The sequence below is a fragment of the Saccopteryx bilineata genome, chromosome 7 (assembly GCF_036850765.1).
Source record: "Saccopteryx bilineata isolate mSacBil1 chromosome 7, mSacBil1_pri_phased_curated, whole genome shotgun sequence".
NCBI classification, from domain to species: Eukaryota; Metazoa; Chordata; class Mammalia; order Chiroptera; family Emballonuridae; genus Saccopteryx; species Saccopteryx bilineata.
In genome coordinates, this window is record NC_089496.1 from 5,468,354 (window position 1) to 5,487,557 (window position 19,204).

The 19,204-nt window shown below is 39.3% G+C and overlaps 1 protein-coding gene across 1 annotated transcript in view; it reads left to right on the forward strand.

The window, feature by feature from the left end:
• The window catches only part of SEMA3E (semaphorin 3E), a 322,573-nt gene that overhangs the window by 36,437 nt on the left and 266,932 nt on the right, over window positions 1-19,204 (forward strand). The window lies entirely within an intron of this gene.

Below are 19,204 nucleotides of genomic sequence, written 5' to 3' on the forward strand. Positions count from 1 at the left end.
TCATCTGGCTTGAAGGTAGGTTCACCAGCCTCAGTGTGGGGTCACCGGCTAAAGTGTGGAATCATAGACATGACGCCATGGTCACTGGTTTGAACCCAAAGGTTGGGTTCAATCATAGACGTGAACCCAAGGTCTCTGGCTTTAAGCCCAAGGTCTCTGGTTTGAGCCCAAGGTCACTGGCTTGAGCAAGGAGTCACTGGCTCAGCTGGAGCCTTCTGGTCAAGGCACATATGACAAAGCAATCAATGAACAACTAAAGTGCTGGCATCTATGAGTTGATGTTTCTCATCTCTCTCCCTTCCTGTCTGTTCCTGTCTGTCCCTCTCTCTCTCTCTTAAAAAAAAGAACACTTTATTTTTTGTTTCTATTGTTCTCAATTTTAAAATATATCTCTTTACATATTTAAGGGTTCATAGAATAAAAGGTTTCTAGGCATATCTAAAGATTAAGAGGAGACTCATTGAGATGTTTATTTTTTTAAACATAAAGTGGTATCATTTCTACTTGTATTCAGAAGGAGCCCTGACACCCAGATGACCTTTCACAAACCATAGGTCGCTGATTCCTGGGATACACATAGGACTTAAATGGAACAAAACGTCTGAAGAGAGCCGTTTCCTTTCTGTATACTTATTATTAAACTAATTTCGCTCTACTTTCATGGGCAGGATGTAATTTCTCTGTTCTCTTCCTTTAACTTATTTGCTTTGCAAATGCACTAATGCACTTTCTTATAACAGTTAAACAAAGGAGCAGCTTTTTATTCACTCTTAGAACAGTTTCCACTTTCCAAAAATGTGTTCATAGTTGAGTTCATTACCAGAACCATACAATTAAGGGGAATTTTTACTCTCTGCACCTGAAGACATTTCTGGCAGTAGATGATGAGGCAAGATAAACTCTATACAAATTTAACTTTTAACTTTCTACTCAGACTTTTAGCAACTTAATTTTCTTCTTATAGTCTTTTAAAAACACTCATATGTGCAAGAGGAGTACCCAAATCCAAAGAAAAATGTGCGAGTGTTTGTATAAATACTTGTAAGTACTGTGTATTACAATAGACAGCCTTAAGAGTTAAATGGGTAGGTTTCTATATACTGTTTTAGAAGAATACAGAGATCTACAGCAGAAAAATTGTGGCTTAAATAATTAGAAGATACTTGGTTTTGTGAGAAAATCATTGTACTTTTGGTCTTTTCCTTTATACTTTATTTTTTAAATGTCTTTTATTGATTTTAGGAGAGAGAGAAAAAGAAAAAGAGAAAGACAAAATTTCCATTTACCCCATTCCCAGTGTAACCTAGAACATATAGGAATTCTCTCTACTATTCAGTTAATGAAAATACTCTCTTTCTTCCTCCTCCTCCCCTCTGTCTTCTCCTCTTCTTCCTCCTTATAGTAGAGCTAGTAATAATAGTGGTATGCAAATCAGCAGTATTGCCATTTATTGACTTATTCTTGTGTTAAAAATAGTTATTCTAAAACATTAATTACATTATTATCCTTACACCTCTATTTCCAGGTACATTTTGATGCTAGGTTTTCTTTCAGGTAAAAGAAAATAGCTTGCACTTGGTTAAACGGACATGGCATATTTATTATAAGGTAGAGGATGGTTCATGAACAGAGTGTCACAACATAATAGGGTCTGAGGAAAGGAGAATTGGGACCAGACACAATATACAGTGTGCCATAAAGTCATGGTGCACTTTCGACCGGTCACAGGAAAGCAACAAAAGACGATAGAAATGTGAATTCTGCACCAAATAAAAGGAAAACCCTCCCAGTTTCTGTAGGATGTGGCAGCATGTGCGCATGTGCAGATGATGACGTAACACCATGTATACAGTGGAGCAGCCCACGGCCATGCCAGTCGAGGTGTGGACAGTACAGAGGAAAGTTCAGTGTGTTCTGTGGCTCGCTAAATTCGAATTCGTGACCAAAGTACAACATGCATATTGGCGCGTTTATAATGAAGCGCCACCACATAGGAATAACATTACTCGGTGGGATAAGCAGTTGAAAGAAACCGGCAGTTTGGTGGAGAAACCCCATTCTGGTAGGCCATCAGTCAGTGACGAGTCTGTAGAGGCTATACGGCAGGGGTCCCCAAACTTTTTTCACAGGGGGCCAGTTCGCTGTCTCTCAGACCGTTGGAGGGCCAGACTATAAAAAAAACTATGAACAAATCCCTATGCACACTGCACATATCTTACTTTAAAGTAAAAAAAAAAAAAAACGGAAACAAATACAATATTTAAAATAAAGAATAAGTAAATTTAAATCAACAAACTGACCAGTATTTCAATGGGAACTATGCTCCTCTCACTGACCACCAATGAAAGAGGTGCCCCTTCCGGAAGTGCAGCGGGCCGGATAAATGGCCTCAGGGGGCCGCATGCGGCCCGCAGGCCGTAGTTTGGGGACCCCTGCTATACGGGATAGCTAACTAAGGAGCCTTAAAAAATCTGTGCATGAACCCACAGTGAACTGCACTGAATAGGTATGAAACTGGGGGAGTTTTCCTCTTATTTGGTTCAGATTTCACATTTCTATCGTCTTTTGTTGCTTTCCTGTGACCGGTCAAAAGTGCAACATGACTTTATGGACAGGGATCCAAGACTGATCCAAAGAACTTGAACTGGAGAGTTGGTTTCACTTAGATCACACATGAGGGATGACCCATCAGAGAAAGAGCTCTTGTTTGCATTCTTCAGTGTAAGCATGGATCAAAGAGGGTAATCTGCTGAAGTTCATGCAGTAAATAAATAGCAAACTGGGATTTCAGAACACAGAGTCTTGTCTGAGTTTATAGCCCAAGTAGCTTTCATTGAGTTGTGTTGACTCTTGTATTAGTTGCCTATTACTACTGTAACAAATTATTATAAACTTAGTGTCTTTAAACGGTACACATCTATTATTATCTTACAGTTCTGGAGGTAGAAGCCTCACATAAATTGGAAGGGCCTTTTTCATTTAGAGGCTTTAGACAAAATCCATTTCCTTCCCTTTTATAACTTCTAGAGGCCACTTACATTTCTTGACCTGTGGCCCTTCCCAACCTCTGCTTTCATCATTACAGCTTTTTCTTTGATCCTCCCAACCTCTGCTTTCATCATTACAGCTTTTTCTTTGATTCTCCTGCTTTCTTCTTGTAAGGATACTGGTAATTGCATTGGATCCACCTAGATAATCCAAGATTATCTCCCCATCTTAAAAATGTTAATTTTTTGACACCCCTACAGCCTTTTGCCATGTAAGACAGTATATTCACCAGTTCCAGGGATTAGGGTATGGGTATCTTTGGGGAAGCCACTGTTTATCTTACCATAGCTCTCTAAAATCTGATTCATTTCTACTTGATATTGCCATTGGAAGTTATCTTTTAATTTTTTCTTTACAATTTTACTTTCTAACTATTTCTAGTTATCCTTATTGATCTATGATTATATGACCCTGATTGGCAAAAGAGAAAGAAAGAGAGAAAGAAAGAAAGAAAGAAAGAAAGAAAGAAAGAAAGAGAGAGAGAATAGGAGGGAGGGAGGGAGGGAGGGAGGGAGGGAGGAAAAAAGAAAAGAAAAAAGAAAACCAAAAACTATTTTTCTTTGTTTCACCTTTATATAGCTGAAGATTCTGTCATGCTTCCAATAATGAATATTTTTTTGGTCTTGGTAATTCCTAGATCCTCAACTTTTATTCTAATCTATATATTTTTTTGAGGCAGACTTTGAATCAAAGTTTTAATTTTTACAGACAGAAATGGAAGCAAAGGGAAGGTATTTGATTTTGAAGGATTTTTTTTAACAAAGGCTCAAGCAAGGTATACACAGCATAGCCACAGCAAACAGTTCTTTACAGAACATTTGATCGAAAGGTGAGAGAGGGAAAGTAGATTGAGAGTCATATTTTGGAAGCTTTCAAATTAGTGGTGTACTAATATAATATGATTGATGGAAAAATTGTCATCTCAAAATTAGCTTATAAATCTACTACTTTAAAAATATATTCATATTGTAGAAAATGGCCATTTTTAGGAAGTTTGCTATTATGTTTATTTTTAAAATTATTTATTTATTCATTTTAGAGAGGAGAGAGAAAGTGAGATAGAGAGAGAGAGAGAAGGATAAAGGGGGAGGAGCAGGAAGTTTCAACTCCCATATGTACCTTAGATCAGACAAGTGCTGGGTTTTGAACCTGTGACCTCAGCGTCGACCTCAGGTCGACGCTTTATCCACTGCACCACCACAGGTCAGGCAAGCTTGCTATTTTTTACATGTATATGGGTTCTACCTTTAAAGTTCCAAAAAGGCCTTTTAAATAAATTGTACTATTTATTATTATTTATGATAGACACACAAACTCACTCACATGTACACACACAACCACCAACAAATGAGCATGACCTCTTGCAATGCTGGTTGTAAGACAGGATGGGAACCTATAGACATAGAAACCTTCGACTAAGGGGTTGTTTATTCTGCTTACCTCATTCTGTAATTCAAATTATTTTAACAGTATTGAATGATTTTCAGAATGTGATTAGTCTATGTGTATATTGTTAGGTAGTAAGTTCCCAAATGCCATATCTATCTATCTATCTATCTATCTATCTATCTATCTATCTATCTATCTCTATCTATCTATCATCATCTATCTATCATCTATCTATCATCATCTATCTATCATCTATCTATCTATCATCATCTATCTATCATCTATCTATCTATCTATCTATCTATCTATCTATCATCTATAAAATTTGCCACATATATATATTGCCATATATATTTTCCGTGTATGTATATTTGCCATGTATTTACATGCACACACACACACACACACACACACACTTATTTCTACTGTATTTTTCTTGGATAGAACTATTCATATTAATGTTAACAAAAATCAGGTTAATTTTACAGTCATTGAGGACCAACTAACCAATGGTGAAAGTATTTAATATGTGTAAATCAATCTTAGAGCAAATGTGGGTTATTTAAATTCAATAAGCTCACCAAATAAATGAACAATTTTGGCACCCATTGGATTAAAATTGTTAAATTACTTCTCTCCTGTGTCTTACATTCACATAGGAAGTTTTATACTTTGCTTAACACAAAATATTTTACCCTCTAGAAAGAGGAAGAAAAGTAATTCCATAGCTTTTTAATAAAAGAGACATTGTGTTATGTGTAACTTAGTGTTTCCTCTAGATTTACTACTATTGAAAAGGCTAGAAGCAGAAAATATTAGACACTAGTGCCTTATAATGACATCATTATGTATTTAATTAAAATGTACCCTTAATATTTCACTAAGGCTTTCAAAACCATAGAGCTTTATCTAATTTCATATTTTTTTATTTGTAAAAACTGGAGTTCTTAGAATTTTCAGATTTGAAATTAATTCTCTGAAGTATAATAAATGATAAATCAGTTAAGCAAGTTTAACTCAGAACTGTATTGCCAACTTAAATTTTCCTAGTGACTGTGTTTATAAAAAAAATTTCCACGTTTACAACTTACTCATTTACTTAGCTGATGTTTATTAAGTGCCACATATTTAGAAATACAGTCTTATAGAGGTATGAAATCTTAGAAATATTAAAATACCTAGCAGATAGATTTTTTTAAAATAATAAAGTTGACATACAGTTAGGTATATGGCATATAATGAGAAAAGTGCTGATGAAGACATGTAGAGATACCACAGAATTACTTAGGGATATCACAGCAGGTTTTCTGGAGGTAAATTATATTGTAGTTAAAGCCTTAGAAGCCTTGTTGATTCTGAGTATTTGGCCCCTTTAAGGGAGGGTTGGAATTCTCCCAGCTTAAGCTCTGCAAATGTTCAGAGCAGCAAACTGTAAGCATTATTGATGCAGCATATTTCCAAAGAGAGAACTTTAGCCTGTATAATAGTAGCAAATCACCATTGATTTTTATATATAAACACTGACTCATTTATGTATTTGGGCAAGCAAAGAATGGATGAATAAAACCCAAGATCACTTTATGAAAGCCACTAGTATTCAGTGCTTTATATTATTTTTTGTGTGCTTTTCCTCACTAGCTCATTTACTGTAGTTGACCAACAGAAGAAAATTACATCATTTATTATGGTGGCGTTCTATAGTCTTTTAAAGGATCTCTAAAATAATTACATTTTGAAATGTAATAATTTACATTTATGAAAACTTGATGTATACAGAAAAATACTGGAGAAGTGCTAGCTAGATCTAGGCTCTAAGTGCCTTTAAGTTTTGGCAAAGTCTTGTGCCACCAGAACAATCCGCCCTGACACCTGCCACTGCATGTGGATCTAGCTCACCCTTGGTCCAGTGTTCCAAGCTTCAGTGGAACCAAGTCCCATAAATCTTCATATTCACGAGAGAATGTAGTATATGTGAGACATTTTGGAAATGACAATTTATACTTATATACTAATATAAGGCTTTATAATAACAGTGCAAAGTTAGTTGCAATGCCTTTCAAATATTCCTTTTTCTTCTCAATTTCCAAAAAAAACCACTAAATGCAACTGACCATTCTTTTAATTATTCCTAATTCTTTGTCTCATATATATTCTTTTGTACCTATATACATATATATTTTTGAAAGTACTTGTTTTTTATTAGTAACCCTGAGAAATTATTGTCAAAATTTAAATATAATTTCAATATTGGCAATAAACTATACAATTTGTTCTTAGAATTTATTTATTTATATTTATTAATTTTAATTTATTGTGTTAACATGAATTCAAGTGTCCCACTCAAAATAACACCCTCATCCCCCACCCCCGAGTCCCCCAATTCACCCTCTTAAATCCCTTTCCTTTAACTCCCTCCCCCCTCCCCTCTGGGATTTGCTGTCTTGTTACTTGTATCTGTGTGTTATGTATATAAAATTTCACTAATCCCTTCACCTTCTCTGATACATTTTTTATTAAAATTATAAAGTCCTTTATATCAAAGTATAGGATATTCTGTAGGAACAACAGGGGATAGTGGTAGGGTATGGGAATTGGGTTTGGTGTTATTACATTAAAACAACCTCATCCTATACTAGCTATAGATCGATATTTTTAGGACTTCATATTATTTTACCACAACAGTAACTAAGAAAAGTATAGTTATGTTATATTGTCTTATTTATGTTTAACCTATGTTTGGACAAAGTTGAATATAGTGCAATAAAAATGTAGCATCAATTATTGATTGGAAATGGTCAAGAGAATTAAAAAGCTTGTCAAATTGTGACATTGTGTATGAACATGTTCACAGGATACTTTCTAACAGGTAAGATAGCTCATGGAAGCCAAAACTAAGGAGTGAAAGCTGGTAAAATAGGAACTTGTGTTGAGAAAACACAGTTAAGAGAGTAAATGGGGTATATGAAGAACTGAGTGCTAAGCAGTGCATTGATCAGATGATCAGATGAGTCTTACCAGAGAGTTCTTAGAGATGGAAGATTACAGAGTGAATATCACTAAAGTCTCTTGTTGGCAGTGACACATTTTAGTTAGCAAAAATAACTATTATAAAGAAGTATCAAATTTGTTTGTTTGCTTTGTTTGTTTTTTGCACAAGGCCAGAGTCTTACAATGACCAGAGACCTCCATGACCAAGATCATGGGGATTATGTCATGATTTCAGGTGTTTTTTATTTTCCTTGTCTAGTCTGGCACACTATGGCCATAAATCTGTGAATCACAGTGTGTTAGTGTCCGAGGAGATACTTAGGCAGATGTGTCCCTTGCCAGGACTATAAAGTATGTGAGTGCTATCCATAAAATAGATGATTATACTGATGGTTTTATAAGCTGAGTGTTATTGTTCTTAAGGTGTCAAGCATTCACCTGTCCTGTTGATCTAGACATCACTCCAAAGATTTATTAAGAACATCATGGCACTACTGGCTGGCTCAGTGGTAGAGCGTCTGCCTGGTGTGTGGATGTCCCGGGTTCAATTCCTAGTCAAGGTGCACAATAGAAGTGACCGTCTGCTTCTCCTTCCCTCCTCCTCCCCCTTCTCTCCCCCCCTTTCTCTCTCTCTTTTCCCCTCCCACAGCCATGGCTCGATTGGTTCAAATGCATCTGCTGGGGCACTGAGGATGGCTCTGTGGAGCCTCTGCCTCAGGCAATAAAATACTAATAGCTCGGTTGCAAGCATGGCCCCAGATGGGCAGAGCATTGGCCCCAGAAGGGGGTTGCTGGGTGAATCCCGGTTGGGGCACATGTGGGAGTCTGCCTCTCTATCTCCCCTCCTCTCACTTGGAAAAAATAAAAATAAAAAAAGAACCATGTGGTCGTTGTGTTGATGAGAAACCTCACAAGTGCCACCTTAACCAAGTGATCAGGGTAAAATAAATATCACCAAATCATAAACTTTCTATTATGATGCAATGAGATGTGATGCATTTCTGTGGTATGCTTCCTAATAAAGGGTAACCTCAATCTAATTTTAACAAAGCATCAGATAAACCCAAATTGAGCAATATTGTGCAAACAGACTAGTACTCATTTAAAAGTGTCAAGGTCATGAAAGACAAGGAATGAATGAACAAACACCACTGAATAAAAGAGACTAAAAAGACATGACAAGTGAAGGCAATCCAGGATCCTGAACTGGGTCCTAAGAAAAAATGACCATAGTGGAAAAACTGCCAAATTACAAATAAAGTCTGTAGTTTAGTGTTGGTCAAATAAGTTTGTAAATATGATGTATTTGTTAGCTCGCTTACAGTTTGCATTGGGGGCTGGGCAACGCCATATATAGTGGTCTGTGAGGTTGCAGGTCGCCTTCCTGACTGGGAGAGGCCGTTGTTCTGCTAATGTTACTGGAAGGGAGATTCTACCCCCACCATTGAGAGGTGCAGGAGGATTTCTTTTTTCTCTGCCCCCTGATCCCTTGCCCTCCATGGGAAAAGCAGGTTTGCCTGTCTTAGTGGGACACCAATAAACAGAATGGCCCACCATCCTCAGACTCCACTGTTTCTTTAGCATCTGACCGAATTCAGTGAGAACCTGCATGTGAATGGCCACAATGGCAGCAGCAGCCCCTGCCCTTACTTTAGTTAATAGCATTGTACTAGTGTTAATTTTGTAGTTTTGATACTATAGCACAGTAAGATTTTAATGTTAGGGAAAGCCATGTGAAAGGTATATGTGAATGCTCTTTGCTGTGTTGGCAACTCTTGTAAATCCAAAATCATCTCAGAATTGTTGGAATCCATGGGAGTCCGAAAAGACCAGAGTAACAAACTTTTATTGAAAGAAAGAAAGGTACCCTGCTGGGCACTTCTCTAAGGAGAAGAGCACCGGTACTGTCTTAGGGGTGAATTTTATAGGACTTTGGAGAGCCTCAGGGGATACTGAGTCAAAAGTTCTGGTATGTTCCCTTTTACGGTTTTACGGTTTCAGCTTCCTGGAATGCTCCTTCTTGGGGCAGGTTGACCAGCTTCCTGGAACTCTTCTGCCTCAGGGGTGATTGTCCAGTAAGTAAGGGTGAGGTCATGCAGCCAGGTGGGACAACAAAAAGGCAGTTGGAAGTTCTGGTAAATTTTTATATCTATCATTTCTCAACTCTGTGGTATGATAAAAAAGGAAAAGAGGTGGGGGAAGGAAAGGGTATGGGGTTCAGGAAGGAGGTTTGTCGTGGGCTGACCATCTTCTGTAGCTACTTCCTGCTGTTATCCCTATTGGGGGCCTCCTTCATGAACCTCTCCCTGGGGCAGTTGGAGTAGGGATTGTAAAAGCATTTGATTGTATGTAATCCTAGAGATTTCTTTCATTTGGGCCTGCAGGAACTGAATAAAGAAAGAAGCAAGCGTTAAAATTAAGCACAAAATTAGGATTGGTCCTATCATTGGTGCTAGCATGGAGAACAAGGGGATTTTCCACCATTGTTCAGAGTAGGGGTGTATTTATAGGGTTCCAGATTCTTCTGTTTCACGAGGGCAGGTTTCAGGGTTGGTGTGTAGGATTAGGTAGACACCCAGTTTGTGCAAAACCACTGACTCCATGACTTCATTTGTTTTTTACGAAATTTGATGGGCTTCAGAGAGAGAGAGAGAGAGAGAGAGAGGGAATAAGACAAGGCAGTGGCCAGTCCCCCTGCCCCTAGACCTATTTTTATAGAAATTCCTAAAGCAACAAGAAGAGGGATTACCTGTACAGCTTGTTTGGTCCTTAGATTGACGGGTAGTGTAGTAGGAATTGAAAGAGTTTCATGGGGTGGGATTAGGTTGATATTTGGGGTGAGATAGACTAGGGTACAGGTTTCTGTCCAATTATTAGGGAGACACATATAGGTGTTATGCTGTTTTTCTACTTTAGCAGCAGTGGGAGTTGTCTGGATCACGGTGTGTGGACCTGTCCACATGAAAGTCAGTCCTTGGCCCTGGCTGGTTGGCTCAGTGGTAGAGCGTTGGCCTGGTTTGCAGGAGTCCCGGGTTTGATTCCCGGCCAGGGCACACAGGAGAAGTGCCCATCTGCTTCTCCACCCCTCCCCCTCTCCTTCCTTTCTGTCTCTCTCTTCCCCTCCTGCAGCCAAGGCTCCACTGGATCAAAGTTGGCCTGGGTACTGAGGATGGCTCTGTGGCCTCTGCCTCAGGTGCTAGAATGGCTCTGGTTACAACAGCGTGATGCCCCAGATGGGCAGAGCATCGCCCCCTGGTGGGTGTGCTGGGTGCATCCTGGTTGGGCGCATGCAGGAGTCTGACTGCCTCCCCGTTTCAACTTCAGAAAAATACAAAAAAAAAAAAAAAGTCCTTAGGTGATGTAATGCTGGAAGCGCCTCTTGGACAGTCTTTTAACAGTTTGCTGAGTAATCTGTAAATCCTGCAAGTATTTAGGGAAAGGGTGGTTACATTTCTACACTTTGCAGTTAGAGTTTATGTACTAGTGACTACTGCTTCTAGGTGGAATTAGCAGCAGGTCCCAGCCTACAACAGGTATAGGGCATTGAGACAAGAGGAATAAAAGAGATACTATATATTAAATAATGTAACAAAATCAGACTGTCAATACCCACAGTAGAGATCTTTGAGGGATAAATAAAACTCAAATATTCAGGCAAGGCATAGTAGATGGCCCTTGTGTTTATAAGAAATGAGATCAGTTTATCTGCTACTTGGAAGAAATACCTTAGGCTCGTGAACGATGTCCTTGGGCCTTCAGTGGCAATTCCCAGCATGCTTGTCAGGGTCAGGTCACAGGTAGCTGGAGCAGGGCTAGAAGAGACTGGAACCCTCCCTCCGTGGAGCAAGGGGGCAGCTTACCTTCTCGTGTCCCTTTTGCACAACACAGATGTGTCCACTGGTGGGGCCGGGAAACCTGACAGGTTCAATGACCTTTCTTTCCACTCTGAAGCAGGGCCCTGATGGAGTCCTATGAATCCCTTTAGGGCACTGGAGCCTTTAAGAGTGTATGCCAAAAGCTGGTATTTCCTGACCTCTTTTGGGCCTTATTTGCCTTTTCTGTTACTTCCTTAGCCATTATAGACCTTAAAAGCCATGCTCAGAAGATCTCACTGAGGGGCTTGACTAAGAGAGCAAAATTGGGAATTCAGTGTCTAAAGACGCCTATTAGACCGAGGAAAGAAAGGATTTGATTTGTGATGGTAGGTGGTTGGAGACTACAGAGGATCTGAGATCAATCTAGGGTGAGGCTTCAGGTGGTAGGGGTTAAGGCGATGCCTAGATAGACTATGGACTGAGAGTGAAGTTGAGCCTTAGCAGAGAAGACACAATATCCCTTCATGGTGAGGAAGTTAAGAACTGTGGCAGTGTGTCTCCTTGAGGCAGGCAGGGAGGGACTGCAGAGGAGTAGGTCATTTACATATTGTAAGAGAGTAGTAGTTTTGAGATTGCATGTTGCTAAATCCTGAGCTAGTGCTTGCCCAAACAGGTGTGGGTTGTTTTTGATCCCCTGGGGTAAGACAGTCTATGTAAGTTGCTGGACTGCATTAGTGTCCGGATCAGTCCAAGTGAATGCAAACAGAAAGTAAGAGTCAGGGTGTAGAGGAATGGTAAAGAAGGCATTCTTGAGGTCTAAGACCCTAAAGTGAGTGGGGTTTGAGGAAATGTGTGACAGTAACCTGTAGAGATTAGGGACTACTGGATGGAGGGGAATTACCACCTCATTGATTAGGTGCAAGTCTTGTACAAGGCGATAAGCCCCTGAAGGTTTTCAAACAAGAAGGATGGGAGTATTGCAGGGAGAGTCCATGGGGATGAGTAAGCCTTGTTTAATAGGCAGGTAATTATTGGTTTAAGGCCTTAGAAACAGACACAGTTACACATTAAACAAAGACTTCACATACAAATTAAGAATTAAGGAATTTAAATGAGCGTGCTTTACTTGTCTCAATTAAAATTATACTTGATATTTTTTGACAAACAAAGAGACAAAACAGATTATTCACTCACACAGCTCAATAGACAACTCTGCTTTTTTAAGCTTTTAGAGATGGCAGGGAGTTGTCAGCATAGAGGGGAGGAAAAGAGAAAGCAGATGGATGGACAGTGTGAGCAGCTGGATGGGAAGAAGGAGAGTCAGAATCTGCAGGAGGAGGAGGAGGAGTTTAAAGTGCTGGTGGTGGCACCACATGGTCAGAGGAGTCAAAAGATTTAGAGCTCTGAGGAGGGAGAGAGGACGAGGGGTAATGGAAGGCACAGTCAGTCTCTGGGGGGGGAATGGGTCAAAGAAGAAAGATAGAGCTGCCTATCTGTAAGGAGGGAGGAGGGGTTTAAGAACACAGTGGAGAAGGGAGGGACCCCTGTCCAGCAGAGGAGGAGAAAGAGAGACTGGTATTTGCAAGTGAATGAGGAAACAGGATTTTGCAAAGGGAGGGGGATTTCTGGAGGGAAGAGACTGAAGTGAAAGAGATTTGCAGAGGGACGAAGAGGGGTCCTGAGAGAAGGGCGGCCTTGTGGGTCAGGCAGGAGGGGGAGAGAGTTGGGAGTCCGCGGAGAAGGAAAGATTAGGAGCGGAGGTTTTAGGTGAGGTTTCTTTGGCCAAAAATGGCCTGCATGTAGAACAGGCAGCACAGAGATTAAGGACAGAAGTGAAGGGAGAAGAGAGGCCTGCACATAAGGACTCTCTGATGCCCTCTCTGTCTGGTGGCAAAAGTTGTCAAGATCTCTTAGGATATTGTAATGGTAGTAGAAAGTAACCTGGCTAGGTGCCTAGACTTTTGAGGAAGTCCGTAGAAGCAGGCCACTTGGAGTAGAAACCTCCCAAACTGTGAACCCCAGAGAGTAGAGTGAGGATGACAGAGTATCCCGAAGGAGTAGTCCTGAAGGAGAAGAGGAGTAGTCTCTGAGGCCTGAGATTGGGAGGAGCCCATGTTCTGAGGGGAGTCTGGCTGGACGGTTAGGACTGAGAGAAGCCCACAGTAGAGGAGACTAGTGAGAGAAGGGGGTGTCCTCACCTTCAGTCACAGTTCCAAGCGGATACAATCTCCATAGGAAGAGAGTTTCAGACAGGAGATCGTCACCCCAAGGCTGAGATCCTGGGACGTAGGAGAGGGGCCTGGCTAGGCGCACCTAGACTTTTGTAGAAGTCCATAAAGGAGTAGAGGCAGACCACTCATAGATATGGGGTAAAAAAACAAAATGGGAACAAATACAATATTTAAAATAAAGAATAAGTAAATTTAAATCAACAAACTGACCAGTATTTCAATGGGAACTATGCTCCTCTCACTGACCACAAGTGAAAGAGGTACCCCTTCTGGAAGTACAGCAGGGGCTGGATAAATGGCCTCAGGGGACTGCATGCAGCCCACGGGCCATAGTTTGGGGACCCCTGCCCTTTACTGTTGCATGATGTGCACTCTCATGAAAAATCCCATTTATACCTCAGATAAGTGGCATTGTATCCGGGACTTCTTTATTTGTATACTGGCTTAAAGGCTTTAATTTCTACACTATGAAATAAGGGAGACCAGGGGCTCTCTCTCTCGGTTCCTGAAATTAGCATTGCAGAGGAGAAGCAGCCAAGATGGCAGACTGCTGAAGGAGAAGCCAGTTAGTGCAGAGTTTGTGCAGAGAGAAGGGGATGGGAAACAGAAGTGAATAAGGCTGGTGAGCTAGATACCTTTGATTCTAGGAAATTCAGATATGTCAGTAGCTTTGGGAGCCCTGAGTGGAAAGGGAAGTGTTTTCCCATTGTGTGTATTTCTTACCCACCAGGTGCAAGCTAGGCTTAAAGCTAATGGCCCACCAGTTCTTGGCTCCATTGTTTCATTACCGTCTGTCTGCATCAAATGAGAACCTGCATGGGCCAGGCAGCTGCGATGGTGGCTGCGGCTACTGACTTTACAAAAGCTCATCCCCTAAAGATCTAACTGAAATGAATTAGGTTGGACTCTCAAAACTAAGTTAATTGCAGGTGCAAAAATGAATCCTTTAGACCATTTTTCATAGACCAGGTTTCTAAAATCCACTGGCCCCAGCATTTCAACTTCTGTGCCTGCTCTGGGGATGAGGGTGGGGGCTGAGCTGTGTGCAGCTGGTATAAGTAGATGGACTAAGATCAAAATTATTATTAGGAGGAAAGAAACAGTCCAATATAACATTTTTTCAAAATAAAAACTGTACATATTATCTGGTACCAATAAATATTCTAATACGGAAACAAAAGGAGGATTCTCTGCAATTCACATCCTTCTAGAAAGAGTGGGAAGATACCCTTCACACCTATAGCAGCGCTGTAATTATTTCAGCAGTCTGGCAAGACCGAGTAGGATAACTCATTAGTCCTTTAAATTTCATCACTGATTAGTCTGAGCCGTTTCCACTTGTTTCAGTCAGCATCCTCGGAAATAGTTTTTTTGTTTACATATATTTGGTGATTTTCCATCCCTAATTTGATCTTCTGCACCTGGGAAAATGGTAATTTTATTTGACGATTCAGGTGCCCTCATTAAGGAACAAAGAATTACATCAGCTTTCTGCTGGCTGAACCAATTTAAATTGTTCTCACTTCATGTGTATTTTTAAAAATCTGTGGATAAATTACTCTTGTGCTGAGTGTCTGTTGGAGCCCCATCTGTAGATTTGAGCTCTTTATCTCTAGACCCAGGGGCTTACTGCTTGCTGGCTTCCTCACTGTGGATAGACCTTGGCTACTGAAACTCAGCTTGTTCAAGGCAATTCATTGTAATACAGTCCAAACCTGTTTTTCCTGCATGTCTATTTTCAGTTAAAAGCACTTCCATCCCACTGTCATTTCTAATTCCTCTAAGCTGCTTTTCAGCCTCTACATGGTTAAGTGCTCTTGATTTTATATCTAAGTATTCATTTTTTTAAAATATTTTTAAAAAAATTCATTTTAGAGAGGGGGGAGAGAGAGTGACTGAGATGGAGGGGAGGGAGGAGCAGGAAGCATCAACTCCCATATGTGCCTTGACCAGGCAAGCCCAGGGTTTTAAACCAGAGTCCTCAGCATTCCTGTGCCACCACAGGTCAGGCTAAGTATTTGTAAAGCCAGTAGCCATGGCCACCATGACAGCCACCTGGCTTTTGCAGTTTTGCATTTAATTTGGGCAGATGGTACTGAAACTGCAGAGCCAAGAACTGGTGGGTTATTACCTTTATTCTCTAGGATCCCTATTATAAGGGCACCAATCCCATTCATGAGGGCTCCACCCTCATGACCTAATTACTCCCATAGATCTCACTTCTTAATGTCATCATGTTGCCTCTTAGGATTTCAACCTGTGAATTTGAAAGGAACACAAACATTCAGTCCTTTGCACTCCCTGGCCAGGTTTTCTTCAGGTATTTCATCCACTCTCTCTTCTTTTGCTAACACCTCTATGATATTACTTCCAAGTTTAGTACCTTCACTGAGATACTTTTCTGAATGCCAAACCTATAGATCAACTGCCTACTGCTTAATATATCCTCTTTGATACACATCAAAATTGTCACTCTCTTCTCCCCATTCACTCTGTTCCTCTATATTCAGTCATCAAGTATTGATCAAGCCCTTTGGCTTAACCTGGATAACAGCCATTGGTGGGGGCAACATGGAGGAAAATGTAAATTTGGATCTGTTATTTAAAAATTATGTTTACCAAAGAAAATGCTAAAAATACAAGATAGACTCCATAATACTTTGAAACCTAGAAATAATGAATGCTTTGTAAATATAGTAAAATATTATCCCTAGATTGCCCATTAGTCTAACTCCAAGTATATATTTATTCATTTTACATAGCTTCTATCCACACAGCACAAAACATGTTTGATATTGAACAGTAATCTTCATTTAGAGTTGCAGAAAATTTGTAAGTCCCAATTTTATCCTTTATAATATAAATGATATTTTAAAAATAAAAACATTGTAAAAGGTTGGCAACAGAAGATTTACAGTTTTGAGTACAAAAAAGTTTATTCTTGTATTATTATTTATTAATTATGGTATTATTTTCCATATGAACAACTGTAATCATACTTTTGCCCCATTTGGTACAGTATTTCTACAGATTATTACAAGCATTTCTCTCATTAGCTGCTCCAAAAACTCTGTCAAAAATATGCATTAACATTAACACTATGCTGTGTTAATATACAGACACTTACATTTTTTTCCCCGACAATTAGAAGAGAACATTATACAGCAGGGTTTTTTTTTTTGCATGATTGTATTTGTAAGACATTTAATATATAACTGATCAAAAGTGTTTGAGAAGTACATATAATAAATTGATATGCAGCAACAGAACAATGAAATCCTTACCCAGTTGTAGCTCCATCTGCTGTCTTACAGTTGTCTTATCAAGTAGACCTCCAGTTCTGGTTCTTAAGTGACATAAGCATTTTGTGCTTCATCATTATGAAAAGAAAATACTTTAAAATAGAAGACAATATCAGTTTTTCTATTTTCTGAAAAAGTTTTAATTTTTTATTTTAGTTTAAACCATATACAATTGACAATATTGATAATTTTGCCTACAAAAATAGTTTTACACAATTGACTTATATGATTTGATCCCATCCTATTAAATCTACTCAACCTATTTATTTTATTTCCATGTTAAAAACTGTACATTAAATAAGAATATTGAAAGAATATTTGCATTTAGCTACCAATGATAACTTTTTGTTAATACTGTCATATAGATAAATACAAATTCATAACTATAATACAGATTTTTATGTTACCCTTTTTTTTTCTTTTTTCTTTTTTAAATGAGAGGAGGGAAGATAGACAGACTACCGCATATGCCCCATCTGGGATCCACCTGACCACCCCCCTCTGAGGCCAATGCTCAAATCAACGGTGCTGTTTTTAGCACCTGAGGCTGACTCTCAGACCAATGAGCTATCCTAGGCACCTGGAGCCACTTGTTGTGGAAGGGGAAGAGGGAGAGAAAGAGGTAAGAAGCAGATGGTGGCTTCCCTGTGTGTTGTGCCCTGACTAGGCATCGAACCTGGGACATCCATATGCTGGGTGATGCTCTATCCACTGAGCCAACTGGCCAGGGCCTATGTTACCCCTTCTTTAAAATAGGTATATAGAACACTAGACACATGCCTTAAGCAAAATGTAGACTATAGTAATTTAACAGGAACAAAACTACCACATTATAAAAACAAACAATTATAACTTGCTACTGATAGCAGGTTCAATGAGATCTTATAATTCAATGTAGATTTCTACACATACAAATTTTTTTAAAATAGACATTTCTAATTGGATGTTTATATTCTCCTTATTTAAATTGTCAATTTTATTTCTACTGGCAGTAAAACTAAGCATTTATCCTTTGGAGAACTCATTTTTCTTTGCAAATAATTTTAAGATGAACTTATAATGTATGGATGACATATAGAATGTGTGGATGACATTTAGAAATAAACTAAAAGAAAATAACTTCATCAAAAATTTGTGGCTAAATTCTATTTCACTAATAAAAACAATTTCTATTTCACTTTGATGTAAGTCTATAAAACAATTTTCTTGAGGTTTACATCAATTAAGATGCTTTAAGTTTCAAATATCAGAAAACGTAACTTATTAAGTATCAGTAACAGAGGGTAGCCAATAAGATTATTCTCTCACATCCTAGAAAGACATCTATTCTGTGATGATATCAAGTGTCCTGTCCAATATTTCATCTGCTGATCCTTGATATGTTATCTTCTACCTTTAGGCTCACTCCTTTCAGAGCCCCAATATGGCTGCTATCATTGCAGGTGTCACAGGTAAACACTAAGGTCCAGAAGAAAGGGGCTTTTCCTTTCCATGCAGCTATTTTCATGAGCAAGGAAATCCTGTCCTTGTACCTCATTTTCATTGGGCAATATTACATCACATATCTCTGGCAAAGTTAGTCATTGGCTAGGAAAAGGGAATTACCTAATTGACTTAGACCAATCAATATCCACTTTTTAGCTCCTCTCTGACCAGATGGCAATGGTGAACACTCAGACAAAAGAGGGGCTCTGGCAGAAAGACAGGAAGAAAGTGCACTGCCCTCAGTTAGGTGACCTAAAGTTTCTAATAATCGGCAAACATGTTTATGCATCTGACCTCGCCAATGAATCTACTTGCCCTCACTTTGAAGAAAATCTACATATAATGGTTTAAACGAATCTGGATATGGAGTACTTCTTTCTGAGCATCTGTTTGATACAGAAAAACATCTAGAGTGATAAGCAGTAGACTTTGAGTAACTTTAAGAACAGAATAGGGAATACGAGGGAAAAACACTTTCACTTTTTTTTTGGTGACAGAGACAGAGAGAGACAGAAAGAGGGACAGACAGATAGGAAGGGAGAGAGATGAGAAGCATCAATTCTTTGTTGCAGCACCTCAGTTGTTCGTTGATTTCTTTTTCATATGTGCCTTGACCTGAGGGGCTACAGCAGACCAAGTGACCCCTTGCTCGATGCAGCGACCTTGGACTCAAGCTGGTGAGCCTTGCTCAAACCAGAAGAGCCTACGCTCAGGCTATGACCTCAGGGTCTCAAACCTGAGTCCTCCGCATCCCAGTCCAGCGCTTTATCCACTGCACCACTGCCTGGTCAGGCAAACACTTTCACTTTCTAATGTATATGCTTTTATGGTGTTTGGGGGTTTTTTGCAGCAAGAATGTTATTAATCTTTTAAAAACAAAGAAAATAGTTTTTTTCTTGCTATGTAGTACATTACAAAAATGATTGTGTTAACAAAAATATTCTTT